The sequence below is a fragment of the Triticum urartu genome, chromosome 4A (assembly GCF_056163025.1).
Source record: "Triticum urartu cultivar PI428250 chromosome 4A, HENAU_Tu73, whole genome shotgun sequence".
NCBI lineage: Eukaryota > Viridiplantae > Streptophyta > Magnoliopsida > Poales > Poaceae > Triticum > Triticum urartu.
This window is the reverse complement of record NC_141876.1, coordinates 267,861,337-267,865,931: the sequence shown is the minus strand read 5'-3', so window position 1 is coordinate 267,865,931 and position 4,595 is coordinate 267,861,337.

Genomic DNA, 4,595 nt, shown 5'->3' with positions numbered 1-4,595 from the left:
GCTATATCTCCCATGTGTCGAAGCACGACTTAGAGGCATAACCGCATTGAAAGCAATGTCGCAAGTGAGGTAATCTTCACACAACCCATGTAATACATAAGGGAAAGAGATACATAGTTGGCTTACAATCGCCACTTCACACAATTACATGAATAAAGCATTACATCATCCAAATACACTCAAGGTCCGACTACGGAACCAAAATAAAAGAAGAACCCCAAATGTGACAAGGTCCCCGATCGACCCCAACTGGGCTCCACTACTGATCAACTAGAACGAAATAACATAAAGGACAAGATCTTCATCAAGCTCCCCTTAAGCTTGGTTGCGTCATCCGCACGGTTCAACGGCACCTGCAAGCTGGTTTTGGAAGTATCTGTGAGTCACGGGGACTCAGCAATCTCGCACCCTCGCGATCAAGACTATTTAAGCTTATAAGTAAGGTAAAAGGTATGAGGTGGAGCTGCAGCAAGCGACTAGCATATATGGTGGCTAACATACGCAAATGAGAGCGAGAAGAGAAGGCAAAGCACGGTCGAGAAACTATGATCAAGAAGTGATCCTAGAACAACCTACGTCAAGCATAACCCCAACACCGTGTTCACTTCCCGGACTCCGCCGGAAAGACACTATCATGGTTACACACGCGGTTGATGTATTTTAAGTAAGGTCAACTTCAGGTTTTCTACAACCGGACATTAACAAATTCCCATCTGCCCATAACCGCGGGCACGGCTTTCGAAAGTTCAAATCCCTGCAGGGGTGTCCCAACTTAGCCCATCACAAGCTCTCACGGTCAACGAAGGATATTCCTTCTAGCGGGAAGACCCGATCAGACTCGGAATCCCGGTTACAAGACATTTCGACAAGGTAAAACTAAACCAGCAACACCGCCCGAATGTGCCGACAAATCCCGATAGGAGCTGCACATATCTCTTTCTCAGGGCACACTCAGATTGTCTTAGGTACGGGTAGGCCATCCCAGAGTTGCCCCTGGTGGCCACCGACAGCTGACAGGTTGGACCAACACTCAGAGGAGCACTGGCCTGGGGGGTATAATAATGATGACCCTCAGGAGCGCGACTCCCAAGGGAAAAGAAAAGGCTAGGTGGCAAATGGTAAAACCAATGTTGGGCATTGCTGGAGGAGTTTTACTCAAGGTGAACTGTCAAGGGGTTCCCATTATAACCCAACCGCGTAAGGAACGCAAAATCCGGGAACATAACACTGATATGACGGAAACTAGGGCGGCAAGAGTGGAACAAAACACCAGGCATAAGGCCGAGCCTTCCACCCTTTACCAAGTATATAGATGCATTAATTTAATAAAAGGTATTGTGATATCCCAAAAAGTAAACATGTTCCAACAAGGAACAACATCTCCATGTTCCAACAAGGAACAAAACTTCAATCTTCACCTGCAACTAACAACGCTATAAGAGGGGCTGAGCAAAGCGGTAACATAGCCAAACAACGGTTTGCTAGGACAAGGTGGGTTAGAGGCTTGGCTTAACAATATGGGAGGCATGATAAGCAAGTGGTAGGTACCGCATCATAGGCATAGCAAAAGAGCGAGCATCTAGCAAACAAAGATAGAAGTGATTTCGAGGGTATGGTCATCTTGACTGAAATCCCGCAAGGAAGAAGAACGAGTCCATGAAGAAGACAAACGGGCGTAGCCAACGGATCCTCACACACGCAACATTACCGGAACCAACCCGAAGAAACAACACCGGAAAAGAGCAAACAACATAGTAAACAACCACGACATGAACATGGCATGATGCACAATCAAGTATGATGCATGTCCGGTTTAATGAAGCATGGCATGGCAAAGTGCACAAGCAACCCTACAAATTAAGTGGAGCACAATATGCAACGAGTTGCATATTGACGAAACACCATGACAAGTTATTTAGTTCAATCTCGTTATGTACCCAACAATATTAAATGTTCTTAACATGGCAAGGGGTGAAACACAACAAAACTACCTATCTAGGCAAGTTTAAATGAGGCCGGAAACAACGAAAAACAATTCCGGTAAATCCCCATATGCATATATTAGGTTTGGTGCTGTTCTGGCCTAAACATAATTTTAGAGTTGTTAAGCATGCAAAGTGAAGCCACCATGTTAAACTAGGCATTTTTCTACCCCATTTACATATAAAGATTATTTAATTCGGAGCTACGGTTATTTAGTTATGAATTAAAGCATTTTAGCATGCATATGGACAAAGTTACACATACAGCATTTTAAATATTTCAAACATGCATGAAAGTTGAATATTATTAAACTAGACAAAATTCTAAGAAACTTTCATATATAAATTATTTAGATCCGATGCACGGTTGTGGAGTTATTAAATGCATGAAGTTTAGGGGGCTTTCTGCAAAACTGTCGTCTCTGGAATAAATATGAAATTCGTAGATCTGGAAAAAAACATGAACGGGCCGAATCTGGCAGGCTGGCCCAACATGAGAAAAAAAAGGAGGGCGCACGGGGGCGGCCTCACCCATGGGCCAGGCCCAGTTCGGAGGGGAAGCAGGCCGAATCTTGACGCTGGATGCGGCCCACGCGGCCTGCACGCCCATCGTCGTCCTTCTCCTCGATCCAAAGGGGGTCAAGGGAAAACAAGGGCGACGTGATCTTCGGTAACCGGCGAGGCGAAGGCATGGCGTCTTGCGGCGAGGCCAGGGACGGCTGGATCCGGGGCAAGGCGGCGTTCTCCGGCGGAATGGGGCGCAGGGGCTTGCGGCTCGGCGCGGGGCTCACCCATCCATGGCGGCGGTGTCCTGGAGGATTCCTGTAGAGAGAGGCGAGAGGGAGTTGAGATGAAGGGACCGGAGGAAGGAGAGAACGGGAACCAGGGCGACACTCAACTGAGGCGGCCAGGGTGGAGATGCTCGAGGCGCGTCTCGACCAGAGGAAGAAGAGGCGAGGACGAAGACCATGGTCCTGTTGCTGCTGCTCGCGGGATGGTGAAGGCGATGGAAAACGGGCACGAGGGCCTTGCTCCTTTGGGCGATGGATGGCAGAGGAAGATCTCCTCCCTTGGATCGTGCGCGCAAGGCAGAGCGCTCCGGCTCGGTAGAGCGAAGGGATCGAGGGAAGGATGGATTTTTGTTGGCTGGTCCGATGAAGAAACAAGGGGGATATTTTGGATCGGGGAGGATCCCGATGTGGATTCAGTGGAGTGTGGCGGCGGCTGAGGGGGAACAAAAGACCTAGATTTTAGGGTTTGTCCCAAAAGACTAGGAGTGGAGTATATATACATCACAGATTAGGTTAGGGGCTACCTCGTCCCTCCGATCAAAAATCGGACGGTCAGGAAAAATAGGCTAGGGAGCCTAAATAAGAAAACGGAGATGTTTTGTAGACGTTTGGGGATGTTCCGGACCCAACGGTGGCGACAGTCCGGGTCGGGTTCGGGACAACTTTCGGACGCGCGCGAGGGGCCGATGCAGTGTGCAAGGAGGGGGTTTCGGGGCCTGGGGGTTGGTAGCGGACTGTGTAGAAAGCTCGAGCTGAGAGAAGAGAAGAGAGAGAGGCCCGACAACAGTTTTCGGAGGCCGAAAACGTCCGACGTTAGACCGGCTATATTGCCGCTATAGTTATCCGTTGGGGCGTCAAACGGACTCCGAACGCGATGAAACTTGGCAGGCGGTCTATCTACACTGTAATAAGACCACACGTCAACTCTCGTCCCATTCCGAGAACATTTTTCCAGCCACTTATAAAATACTATTTCGGACATGCCGCGGGCGCGTGCAAGTGTGGTTGGGCTCAGAACGGACAACGGAGAGAACTCGGAGAACCCGGACGAATGCAAGTTTTGAAAACATGATGATGCAATGCACATGATGACATGATGAAACGCAACACGCAAGCAAATGACATGACAACATCAGCGAATAACTGGACGACACCTGGCACATCAGTCTCGGGGCATCACAACACTCCACCACTATGAGAGGATCTCGTCCCAAGATCTAGAATGGCACCGGAGGGAAAACGGAAGAGAAAGAGAAGAGGTAAAACTAAGTTGCTTCTTTGACAAACAAGTGAAACCACGAACCTTGAAAAGGTTGGGCAAAATGAAAGAAAGAAAGCAACGGAGAAGAGCAAAGTTGAAAGCACTCCGTTAAGAAAGAGGAATAAGAAAGAACCGATTCGGGTAGCACTTCGGTTGAAAAGAGATGAATACTTGATAAAATGAGAGAGCTTGAGCAAAAGGAACACAACACTCCGGTTAAATTGATAAACCAAGAAAAGAACAGGATCCTGACAAGAACAAGAAGAAGGTTTGAAGAGAGCAGCAACACAATGCCTCCGGAACAAAAGTAAGAATGGAATGAACGAAGGGAAAAACAAGAGCACGCTTACAACAAATGCTAGAACGGAATTGTTGGAAAACCAACAATGAAAAGGATAAACTTGATATGGTCTTATGGAATACATCTCAAATTATGAGGTGACAACCTACCACTCACGGGAAGAAGAATTGGATTGATAAGAACAAGGAGACAAGAAACTATTTCACCGGGAGGATAAATGAAGAGTTTGGGTCAATTATACGCCTCACAATAGCAAGATC